Consider the following 13,377-nt stretch of genomic DNA (forward strand, 5'->3'; position numbering starts at 1 on the left):
AGTGGATCTGCAGGAGTGGTGTGACGTTGGCAAAGCCAAAATTTTAATGGCATAGAAGTCCATCTGCAGGCTGGCCGATGGGACCAAATATCACTACTCCAGGCTGCCAGGCTGACTCACCCTAAGTTCACAGCTTCAGTGTGACCTTAAAAGATGGATTCTCGGGTAGTGGGAAGGCAGGGGAGAAAGACAGCCAAGATACCGAAGCCTTCTTTCTTTTCCCTACACCGTAGGCCGTGCTAGGAACTGCAAATGCCCAAGTAGGGAAATCAAAACTTTCATTTTTATTTTCTTTTTATTGGTGCTTCATCAAATCGGCCCTTTCTATAGTCACACCTTCCGTGAAACCCTTAGGCCAAGCAACAAAAACAGGCAAAGGTAAACAGCAGGCATCTAAGCTGACTCCAACCCTCAGGCCCACAGGAAGTGCACGAGCAAGCTGGATATCTTCCTTAGCACTTCTTAGCATCCCACACACTAAGGTATACATGCTTCTTTGGGTACATTTATCACACACACACACACACATACACACACACACACACATATATATATATATATATTATTTTATGGATACCTTGGGAAAAAAATCTAATTGAAAAAGTAATCGACTTCAAATTGAATGATAAAATAAAAATATACTGTTGAAAAAAAGTCTATGATACAGGAATTGCTGTCAAGCCCGTCTATGTGTGCCTGGGCACGTGCGTCGTGGCACATGGTCGAGGTCAGGGGACTCCTCTGGTGAGCTTCTTTCCCCTTCCCATGTGGGCTCCATGTTTTAAGGATTGAGCTCCTATCACCAGACTTGTGAGGCAAGTGTCTTAACCCAATGTTTCAACCAATGTTCAACCCAATGTTTCATGACTTGAGAAAGCCACATGACATGGTGCCATCTTGCTTAGTGACATCGTGAAGATGCCAAAGGCCATGAGACTTCATTGGCATGTGGGTTAAGGCAGCTCTATGACATGAACCAAAATGGCAGCACTCATAAAACTCTCTAGTGCAGCTGATCCCCGGGGGAACCCCACACTCCTTTTAACATCAGACATAGAGGTGGAAAGCCAACGTCTTCACCCCTAGATTCTCACAGACTGCGACTGCTCCTGGGAATGTAGCTTTAGAGACTTAGAAAACCACAAGCAAATGGAAAATACAAAAAACTAAATCCTGTTAGCATGTATCATGGGAAACCTACACTTCCTCTTTATTGCCTTTCTTTAAAAATATAGTTCCATTGTAGGTATGGTCTATCTACTGTTTTGTTGTCGTATAATATAAATTAAATATATGCTCAAGAAGAATACACAACTGACAATTCATGTAGAAATGCATATGTAAGTCTTCAACTTTTCCCTCACTGGTTCAAGAAGTGTTTTGGATACTGTCCATAGCTCCTACGTTAGAATGGAGCCTCATGAGCCTCCTCCTACACATTGCTAGGATGTTGGCTGGCTTGATTTTGTGCATACCTCGTGAAGGCAACCGGTGCTGCCCTGAGCTCACAAGTGCTGCTTTCCTATCATGGTAGAAAGACAGTTTCCCTCTGGTCCTCCCTAACCCCTGATTCTTACAATCATTTCTGTACCTTTTCTATAATGGTCCCTCAGCCCTGGAGAAGGGGATTTGGTATAACTTACAAGGAGGAATTGGGGGTGAATATGATCACAGTCTACTGATCAAATACTCAGACATTATGTAAGAATGTTTTAAGGCATGTTGCCATATGTATATGCTTGTGCATAGGAAACTGATTGTAGATCTACCAGACATGGAGGAACACTATGAACTAGAAGAACAAGGAAGAAAGGGTAACTGTAAGCTGATTGTAACTAATTTCAGTGAACTTGTTAAATGGTGAAAAGTTAAAGTGTCAAGCCGCATGTCATGGTATAATTCCTTTGTGATACAAGAAAGAAGGAGATAAGAATATGTATAGATTAACCAGAGTAATAAGGTCAGCCATTGTGATAGTTTGCAAGTGCTAGGCCCAGGGAGTGGCACTAGTAGAAGGTGTGGTCTTGTTGGAGGAAGTGTGTCACTCTGGGGCTGGGCTTGGAGACATTCCTCTTAGCTGTCTGAGGATGCCCAGTCTGTTCCTGGCTTCCTTAGGATGAAGATGTAGAATTCTCAACTTCTCCTGCCCCATGCCTGCCTGGATGCTGCCATGCTCCTGACTAGATGATAATGGACTGCACCTCTAAACCTGTAAGCCAGCTCCAATTAAATGTTGTCTTTATAAGACTTGCTTTGGTCATGGTGTCTTTCTCAGCAGTAAAACCTTAACTAAGATAGTTATGTAGGAGAGCTTGGGTGAGAACAGGACTGAGGAGCAGCACTTCACTAAGGATTGGGTTAGGAAGGTTAGAAATGGCAGAACTAAAACCAAACAAAAAAAAAAAAAAAAAAAAAAAAAAAAAAACAAAAAAAAAAAAACAAAGCAGATGTTATTTCTGAGGAACGTAGTGCCACAACGAGGGATAAAATGTGCCAAATCAAATTAAACACACACACGCACAACACTACCTAGAACAGGGCAAGAACTACAAAACTCCTCCTTATAAAAATTTGCTTTTCATTTCAAAATTGATTTGTTGTTCTGTTGTCATGTGGAAAATGATCCACCTAGGGATCATTCCTATCTGCAGACAGCAAACTGCACTGTTGCCAGTATCAAGAAGTGCTTACAGACAGGAGCCTGGTGTGGCTGTCCTTAGAGATGCTCTGCCAGCAGCTGACTAATACAGATGCAGAGACAGCCAACCATCCGATTGAGCACCGTCACCCCAATGGAGGAGTTAAAGAAAGGACTGAAGGAGCTGAAGGAGTTTGCAACCCCACAGGAAGAACAACATGAACTAACTAGACCACCCAGAGCTCCCAAGGACTAAAGCACCATCCAAAGATTACACATGGAGGAACCCATGGCTCTAGATACACGTAGCAGTGGATGGCCTTATCTGGCATCAATGGGAGGGGAGGCCCTTGTTCCTATGAAGGCTCGATGTCCCAGAGTAGGGGGATGCTAGAATGGTGAGGCAGGAGGGGGTGAAAATGGAAGAGGCAAAGGGGACGGGGAGGGAGAATGGGATGGCGGATTGTAGAGGGGAGGATGGGAGGTTTGTGGAGGGAAACCAGGAAGGGGGATATCATTTGAAATGTAGATGGATAAAATGATTAATAATAAAAAAAGAACAAAAAATACTGTGAACTCATGATTATGTCAATGTGTGCATGTATGAATCTACATGTGTATGTGTTCATGTGTGTGCCTTTATTGTGTATGTACGTACATAGTTCAAAGCTTTTTTTTTCATTAAAAAGTCATAGAAATTAAAATGCCTCAGAAATAATGAGCACACTTGGATGTTGGGTGTTGGATTTTAATATTACGGGTCATTCAAGGTTATCGTCTGAGAAACAAGTGACCTCAGGGCTTACAGTGTAGATTCAGCTGAGCCTGGAGGAACCTCTTATGCCCAAAATTTATATCATTCTAAAATTATATAAAGGCAGAACATAAAGGCATTTGTTGGTCTGAAGGGGCTTTCCCTGCCCATGTATGTTCATCTGAGTCCTGAAACAATTAAAGGAAACTAAATTGTAAAACACTCAAGTTACTTTGAGAATGCAGAACTACATAAATGAGGAGGGTGCCTCGGTGCTTCTCCCTTCTAACGGGACGCCACGGCACACCGGTGAAGGTGGGAATTATCAATAGGTGCCAAGTCCGAGTGAAAATTTTTATGGAAAACATTTCGGTGGCCTAAAAGTCTCTACACTTAGGCTACTTGCTAGTTGCAGGGGAGAAAGCTCTGCTCCTCTGCTGGCTGATTGGACTACAGTGATTAGAACCAGCCCTGGTTACAAGGGAAATGGACATGGAACACCTTCAGGTTTTGTATGCCTAAGGATGGAAGTACACTTTTAGCGTTATTTCCTTTCTATTCTTTGTAAACCTAAGTTTCCATCATGGTTGTGATATATCTATTTTGTTGATATATAAATGAAGTTTGTACTAGAAAAGAATATATATGTTTTACATGCTGTTCTTCAGGGGATGTGGAATATGAACCTAATTTTGAAGGGGAAAAAAATTACACAAAGCCCAAATTACTAATGGTTCCTTTCCTTACCTTTTAATTTTTTTCATTTTATTTTTATATGCACAAATGTTTTGCTTCTGTCTGTGTTCACAATGTATATGAAAGAGTGGTTGGCACTGGATGCCCTGAAACTGAAGGTACAGATTGTTAATCCCAGCTTCTGGAAAAGCAGTCAGTGCTCTTAAGTGCTGAGCCAAATTCCCAGCCTACTATTCACTTAAGTGAGCAATGACTCTGTCCTTAAAAGTGTGAACTTCATGAGATATACAAAGAGATGCCTTGGAGATATTACATCTGGAGGCTAAAGCACTGCACACAGCTCCTGATTAAGCTTCCATTCTGCATCCTGCAACCTGTATCCTGGTCTGAAGAGAGAAATGCTGTAACTGTCACAACTGCAACAACTGATAAAGGTCAATGCAAATGAATGATTAAAACAAATGTGTGTGTGAAAATATATTAAATGGAGAATTACACTGCGGTTATAAACGAAATACCTTTACTTTTAGAAAATAAATCCGTAAGAACAAAGGACAACGATTATTAACTTACCGCGTAACTGTTTTGTTGTTTGTTTGTTTGTTTGTTTTTTTGGTAAGGGGTGAGTGTGTTTGAAAAGAGACAGAACAAGAAGAGCAGAGCAAGCCAGAAAGTGAGGGCCCGTGGGAAAGAAAGAATGAGTAGGTAAATTCTCACATCTTCTATAAATCTGAAATTTCTTCTAAGCACAAAGTTAAAAGGAAAAATTTAGTGGTGCTTGAAAATAAGAAATCTTGAGGCTTCTGTTAAGTAGCTTAAAGAAGCCGTGAGGTTTGTGTCGTTTCTACAGGTAGTATCTAATACCAGCTAGTACTGCGAAGCAAAACAGGTGCAGGTGATTCTCAAGCTCTTTCCTGTGACACGGGCGCTGTGACAGCAGAAGAGGATAAGTGCCACAGCTGATAATTCTTGTACACAGGAAGAGCGTAGGACTGGTTCTTCTGTGGGTAGTTTAAAATTTGGAAAAGCACACGACGAGGGTGGGATTCGAACCCACGCGTGCAGAGCACAATGGATTAGCAGTCCATCGCCTTAACCACTCGGCCACCTCGTCCTCTTTGGTAGTATTTTTCCCTTCATCTTTAAGTGTATTTTGATGGCCGTCTTAAACTTTGATTTTGTCATCTGTATGATGTGAACAGTTTTCAACCTAAAAGACTAGCCGAGAAATTCTCAAACAATCATTTTCTTCCTCCATAAGGACACTTCCGCACTTTGATGATCCCATCGTAGTGCCTGAACGTCTCTATCCTCAGTCCTCTTCGTTCCTCGGCACTACACTTGCTTTCCACCCTGAGATGAAAATCTTTCTGCTGTGTCCTTAACTCCGTGTTCTCTTCACTGTACCCACAGTATTGTGCTAGCCTTCCCTAACCGCCATGCTTAACTTCCTTACTTCTCGACTCACTAACCAATGGGGTCTTAGGTTTGTTTGTTTGGTTTTTGTTTTGTTTTGGCCTCATAACTTTTTTTTTTTTAACTGAGGATATTTATTTTCTACGAACCCTCACCCCTTTCCTCTTACACAAGGTAGGCTAAATCTGCCTAAGAATTTTATGCCAAGTTCATTGTATTTTTACGCTCAAAGGCTGCCATGATCTATTGCAACAGAAGACACATCTATAAACTGTCCTGGTTTTTCAAAAAAAGATATTTCCAGTAATTATAAACTTATGTTTTTGGTCTGCTTCTACTGGCTTGAATTATCTTTGTATTTTAAGGAGAGCAGATACTAAAGACGTAACTGGAATTTTTAGATAAGTAATTTATTTTATATGAAAAGAGAGCTTGCATAAAAATACATCCTTTACCAGAAGGATTGAGGGTAAATTTTTTTCCCTTCATCAATGTCATGCGTCTACGTATGAAAATGTATTGAAAAGTCAATAGTTACATATACTTGATGATCTTTGTAAATAGTAATATTTCAGTGCATACTATCAAATCTTTAAAAAAATCAAATACTGACAAAAATATATTCATATATATTTACGCTAAAATGCTTTTAATAATCTGTACACGTATCTCTGGTTTTTTTTTAAAATAAAATTGTAAGAAAAAAAAGAAATTAAATGAAAAAAAAGTCAATGGGAACTATCAGCAAACGGAGTGGTCACATACGGCTAATGTGTAAGTCCAGTTCTTACCAGAGGTGCATGTATTATGAAGATCCCCTAGATTTAGCAATTTTTATCTAAATTAGCAGCTTTTGCGGTTACATGAAACAAGATAGGAATAACCAACATTTTAAACAAAATTAAAACTTCTTACAAGTCTAAATAAATGAAAAGGCAAGACAGTGAATTCCTACGATATATGCGCGCTCCCAGTCGTTGAAATCGGAGCCCGAGCGAAACTCCAGAGCGCTAGTCTTCATCCCCCCCCACCTCCACCGACCCTCCCACCCCACCCCATCCCCGTCCCGCTCAGTGACATCACAGCGAAGCTTTGCTGGTGGTGTCATTTCTTGTCTCTGTTTACATGACATGTGCTCGTGCAAATCGGTCGAGCTTCAATCTTTCTCTACTCACTGGCGACCGCGGCGAACCGCTTCATCTGTAATTCCTGCACCCAAGAGGTGGAGACAGGAAGAGTGAAAGTTTCAGGCTATCTTCAGCCACAAGAGACCCCCGTCTCATGCGGAAATTTAAAAAGTAAACAAACAAACAAAAAAAAAAATTCAAACTAAGCAAACTGAAGTCCCAGTCTTCAGTAGACAGAAGCAGGGGGATTACCGCGAGTTTGAGGTCATTCGAGGATGGAGTGAAACTCTGAGTCAAAGAACAAAAACAGAACCCACAGGAACTAAGAAGAGCTATTGCTCTCCGGACTCACTGACGAGATAAATTGTATTTCCCGTTTCCATGACACCCAGGCGCAGTTAGCTCTCGGTCTTCAAAAGTCGCTTCCTCCTTCTCTCACCCCTCACCCCACCCCACCCCCGTTGTAAGGAGAAAAGCTGAAGTTGCAGCTTTTTCCTGCAGTTTCTTCTTGACGTTTCTTCCCTTTTTTCTCCCTCTAAGAAACATACCACAAGCAGGAATAACGTCACTTAGTTGTTGAATGAAGGCATTTAACTCTTATTTAGGTGAGATTGTTAGGAATTTAGGAGTATCAATTTAAGTGGGAGAACTAATTGAAAAGTAAAAAGCGTACAGGTCCCACCGAGATTTGAACTCGGATCGCTGGATTCAGAGTCCAGAGTGCTAACCATTACACCATGGAACCACACGGAGTACGTTGTGTCTTCCAAGTCCCTCCAGAGATTCTATTTGAACAGAAAAAGATACTTCGCATTCTTTATATCACCACCACCACCACCCTTTCATTCAGTCTTTGTAGCCCAGGATAGCTTCAAACTCACGATAACCCTCCTACCTCAGCCCGCACGGGGCGTCTTTCTCATCTCATGACCTGAATCCAAAAACCTTATTTTAACAGAAAACATTGACTTCAAGGACCAGGTGCTCTTCCCAACATCCACCTATGCCCAAGGCTTCCTTCCTACCGAGTGGTTCAGGAATCAGAGCGTCGGGAAAACAGGTTAAGTAGTTGAACAAGACAGAAGTCCTCTGGCCTATGAAGTTTTGTGATGACCTTCGTGGCTGCTTCCCCCAAGATTCATCCACCCGATAAAATGGACATGCGAATCTATCCCAGACAGGGAGCGTGAATGTGAGGGAGGCCTAAGGGCCATATCAGTTTTGTGGGCAGATCTGACGTTTAAAGAAACACATTATAGGGGGAAATATTCTTGCCAAGTTCACAGTGATGGACCGAGACACTGGTGTTTACAAACACCAAAGTAAACGAACCAAGATCGCCAGACTCGAGAAGGAGCTAGGCAGCCCTGTGAGTGACAAGCTTAAAAGTGGGCTGAACGGGGTCCTGTGCAACGGACTAGAACCTGAGGTGACCCCCGACGACCTGCCCAGAGGCAGCTGCCGCCCCAGGAATCTCTTCTCACAGGGTCACTTAGATTTCCATCACACGCTACACAGATACGTCGCAGGGTAAACCCTGCCTCCGCTTGTATGCGCCTGTCGGTATTAAACGGCCTGTGCGCAATAATTGTGACAGGATTTTAATAAAGAATCGTGAGCAATTTGTTGTTGTTCGTCGGAGTTCAAAGACGCTCCCTTACGGGTTCGGGCTCCGTTCTCCTCAGTGAGAATCCGCCTGCGAACCAAGACCGCTACGGAAGAAAAATTCGAGAGCACCTCACCGGGTATCGCGGGTAAAATACAAACACCGCTAGATTCCTTTCGGAGAGCAGTGCTGTGGATTCTAAACCCTATTCGGTAACATCATACAGATCCGACAGTTGGAGGACCATTTATTTGTCTTCGCCAATAACCGACCAGCACGGGCTGCCTGGTTCTGTGTGAAACTGGAACACCGGGGCTGGGAGATGGCTCAGCAAGTTAAGGAAAGCCTCTTTAAATCCCATCACCGAGGAGGTGAAACCGGGGTTCACACTGAATCTCGAACTAAACAAACGAAAAAGAGCCATTAATACTAATTTTAACAAAGGAAAAAGCACGAGAATTTAAAACCATTTCACATCGGACCATGGCTCTCGGCAGCCACCTGCCCTCTCTGCTAGACAGTCCCCGAGAACTTCTTGGGGAGTAGGCACCTGGCCTCCTTGTTTCAAAAAGAGAAATTTCAGAATTGGTTTTAAAAGTTTAGGTTCATCATGTCCTCATTAACCCCCCTCCGTCCCGAAAATCTCCCCTGAAACGAAGCAAAGGTTTATTAAAAGTTGAAAACGTCCAGAAAGGACACATTTGTGAAAAAGACATCATTGCCTCCAGCTGCTTTCAAATTGAGGGGTTGTTAAGAGTCAAAGGAGTATGACACCTGCTTTACCATAAAAACTTGTAGCCAGCTTCTTCTTTCTTTGATCACAAAGAGAAATTTTCTGTCTGTCCTGAACTCCCCGGCACGGTTTTTCTTCTTTAAACTAGAGCTACTTTTGCCTTTTTCCCAAGTGCTGTCCAGAAATCTGGAGCTGCTTTCCAGGAGGTATTAAACATTTCTTCCATCTTTTCCCGTTCAGGGCTATCTGACCATAGGACATTCTGAGACTGCCATCTTGTAGGGACCAGAAAATTATGGGGTAGGCTGACTTTGGAAATAGAAACGGTCAGTGGTTATGCCCAAGAGAAGGGCACAATGCTAAACAGACACCTAGATACTGTACCTCTCCTTGGCTATCAGACCACTGAGATGGTGCTTTGGAATCTCTACATGGGAGGGAAAATAATGATACCAGCCAGAAGGAAGATTTCACACAGTTCTGAGACTTTATCAGTATTGGTGATGGACAGGAACACTCCTCAATCAGGGCTGCTTAATTATGCATTCTTTATTGTTTTATTTAAAGCTGAGTCTCTGGCTCAGGGGTCCCACTAGGGAGAAGGGAAACTGACTAATGAAAGTCGTCCTTGAATTCCAATCCCCACACAATAGTAAATAAGTGGATGAAATTTAAATAAATAAGTGGTTGAACCTCATGTCAGGATCCGCAGATATGGATTCAAGGCTGGGGGGAGGAGGGGCAGTTCACTGAGTCCCTGTTACTATTATAAATGTGGTCAAGGTGGATAAGTCTCCCTTTAAAATTGTTCACTATTGTTGTTTAATTGATGTAGGTTGACTTGTTAGGGCTTCAAGGACCCAGGCTTTGACCCTAGGATCTCCAGTGACAGGTGCCTTTTATGACTAACAGTGCTTGATGCCCAAAAAAAAAAAAAAAAAAAAAAAAAAAACCCGCAAGTCTGGGGGAGTGTCTGCCAGGCAGGGTAGGGTCTGGGTGTAGGGAGGAGAAGGTCCGAATGAATGGCTGCCTGGTAGCTTTAAAAGGAGCAATAATTCTAAAGCTTTATTTTAAAATACCACACTAGAGAGACCTTAGACTAGGGCCAGTGGCGCAATGGAACCATGTCTGACTGGATCAAAGGTTTCTGGGTTAATTCCTGACCGTCTCAGGGACGTTTCTTAACCCAGCCACAAGGTCTTCTGTATTCAAACTGACTCTTGCTTTAATAGGTACCAATGAGAATGCTCAAGTCTATTCAGTTACTGTAGCGCTCCTGTCCCCAACCCTGTGACAAATATAGCAGTTGCTTAACTGGCATGAGACTTCAGAGGCATCGCAGGCAATTTAAGATATTTTGAATTTCAGGTTGCTTCTCTCTGATGGGGAGAGAATTTTTACACCTGTAGATGGTTTTAGTTTAAAATTAAAAGGCACTTTGAAGAAAATAAAAAGGGAAAAGGAACCAATGTGGATCTGTGGGTGTCTTCAACGTTTTCCCCATTAGGTGAAACCTTGAGATTCTCATTAGGAAGTGGTGGATATTGGAACTGCCTTAACTGCCTTAGTCCCGGGTAGTGGTAGTGGAGGGGGGGGAGATGGGGGGGAGGGCGGCAACCTGTGCTCTGCAAGTCAAACCAGAATGGGCTTCCACTCCCCAACCCAGCTCCCAGTGGCAACCTCTGAAAAAGCCGGAACTGCAGGAACTTCCTCCTGGAAACTCCTGTTCTGGTGAGCCAAAGGCTGAAAAAGCCGGCTGGTTGTGCCTTTTAAATAAGAAACTCAGTCTTCCCTTATAACTCACCTTCCGGATCCTTAGGACGGCACTAAGCAAAGATTAAGCAAGGGTAGTGTGGGAAAACATAAAGTTAAATGATTTAACAATCAGGTTCTTCCTCCCGGTACAGCTTATTGGAGTCAGTGAAGTAGTTAGGGCACGAATGCTAACCAACTACCCCTCAAAAAAATGGTCTTTCGATCACACCTTTGCCTCATGCCCCTATTCCTGACCAAGAAAAGGAAAGGATGTTGAAATTAAGACTCAAGCAGCCAAATCAGAAAACATTTTGTCTAATTCTACATGCTGAAAACATTTAAAATGTGACCATCCTAAGCTTTTATAAAATTATCTAGGACTGGAAAGGTGGTTCAGAGGTTAACAGTACTGAGTGTTCTTCCAGAGGTCTCTGAGTTCAACTCCCAGCAACCACATGGTAGCTCACAACCATCTGCAATGGGATCTGGTACCTTCTGGTGTGTCTGAAAACAGCCACAGTGTACTCATATACAATAAATAAACCTTAAAAAAAAAAGACTATCCAAATGTGCACTGAGAAATAAGACCATTCTTGTTCTTAAGTGTACCGAACCTATAACTTCTCTGTTATTATGTTGCTAAATGTGACTTTTAAAAAATGTATGGGTGTTAGTTTTGTTTCCATGTGTATCTGTATACAAGGTGGAGAAATGAAGGACCACTCACTGATCTGTTAGCTCAACTGGTGTTAACAGTTCCAAGTTCAGGGTGAGCTAACTCTGCGGCCCAATAGTTCTGTGCATCACACACACAAGTACCATTGAATTCCAGATTTGTTGTTCTTATCTTCCTTTGTCCACTCAACCCCACTGTGTTTTAGAGTCCTTGAAGTTCTTTTTGTTTTTCTTCCTCCCAGGCAATGTTCTCTCTGTAGTAACAAGAGTTGGGAACAGACAGGTATGTGGGGCAGAGCACCCCAAAACAGAGCATTTCCTGCTTAAGGAAAAACTGGGTGGGGGGATTAGAAAAGCTAATTAATCTTAAATCTCCTTTCCAAGTAGGTACTGGAATCAACCTCCTTTCACGGGTTGTGCAGATCTACAAGGTAAAGACATGACATTTCTATCTGCACCGTTGTCCTGTGGGTTTCCCTGAGGAGCTGACAGCTGGCTGAGGTCACACATTGTGAGCGATCACTGTAGGCTCCAGCGCGTACTTTCTGTGAGGGACTCAGATCTGGATTTTTGTGATAAGGAGACCGGAGCCGTGCTTTTGTGACTGATAGAAGAGGCTAATGTCATGCTGATTCCTCCTGGTCCTTTTTTGTAATCTCTGCCAGTCTTATACATTTAATACAAATAGAGCATTTACAATCCTACAGGGGCTTATCTAACCCGGAGAAGAGCCTTCATTAAAAAAAAAAAAAAAAAAAACCTGTAGTGTGTATTTAATGTATTTATTTTAATTGTATATCTGAGATTAAACATAAAGACAAACGGTTAAAACAATAACAAAATGTTTCTCTTCTAATAAAATAAAATACATGTTGCTTTTATTCATCCTCCTTCCTCATTGCCCTTTGACCCCCTCCTTTCATTGGTCTCCCCCACCCCAGTAGTCCTCTTTCAATTGATGCCATTTCATTTAATGTTTGGTTTTACAAGTCTGGGAGAGTGCCTCTGGGAGCAGTTGGGAAAAGAAGGAGGGTATGTGTACTGGCTGGTTCTGTGTCAACTTGACACAAGCTGGAGTTATCACAGAGAAAGGAGCCTCAGTTGGGGAAATGCCTCCATGAGATCCAGCTGTAAGGCATTTTCTCAACTAGTGATCAAGGGGGGAGGGCCCAGCCCATTGTGGGTGGTGCCATCCCTGGGCTGGTAGACCTGGGTTCTATAAGAAGGCAGGCTGAGTAAGTGACATCCCTCCATGGCCTCTGCATCAGCTCCTGCTTCCTGACCTGCTTGAGTTCCAGTCCTGACGTCCTTTGGTGATAAACAGCAGTGTGGAAGTGTGAGCTGAATAAACCCCTTCCTTCTTGGTCATGGTGTTTTGTGCAGGAATAGAAACCCTGACTAAGACAATTGGTACCAGGAGTGGGGTATGCCTGTGACAACCTTACTTAACAGGATGATAAGTACATACCATGTGTAAGGCCACCATGAGCACACTATGTGTACACACCATGTCTAAGGTCTGCTACAGTCAGACCAGGTGAAAAACTGGTTAGAGGCTAATAAATGATCCAGGGTGGTTCCTGTAAGCAGAGCTAAGGTTAACCCTAAGTGGTAAAACTTGTTTTCTGGTTTGAACTTCCTCACAAAGAGAGGTTACACCTTTCTGTTTAGCCGTCCCTCATTCCCAACCTGCTCCTTGGAGGCTGCCACTCTTCTGGACTCCCTCTGTTCCACTATTAGTGGCAGCCACTCATGGGGTGAGCTAAGAGGCTAGCTTTGGGACCAATCCCCAAACTGAGATGCAGAAAACCAGGGCGACTAGCCAGACCGGAAGCTGAGAGAGGTGATATCTGCTTGTGAGGAGAGGAAGCGAGTGAAGAAGGTGCTCAAGGAAGATTGAAAGAGAGAAAGGAAAGGTCTGTGTAGCCATTTCCTCAGACTGAAACACACAGATAGCGGAGACAGACTATTGGTATC

This window comes from Micromys minutus (assembly GCF_963924665.1).
Source record: "Micromys minutus genome assembly, chromosome: 6".
NCBI lineage: Eukaryota > Metazoa > Chordata > Mammalia > Rodentia > Muridae > Micromys > Micromys minutus.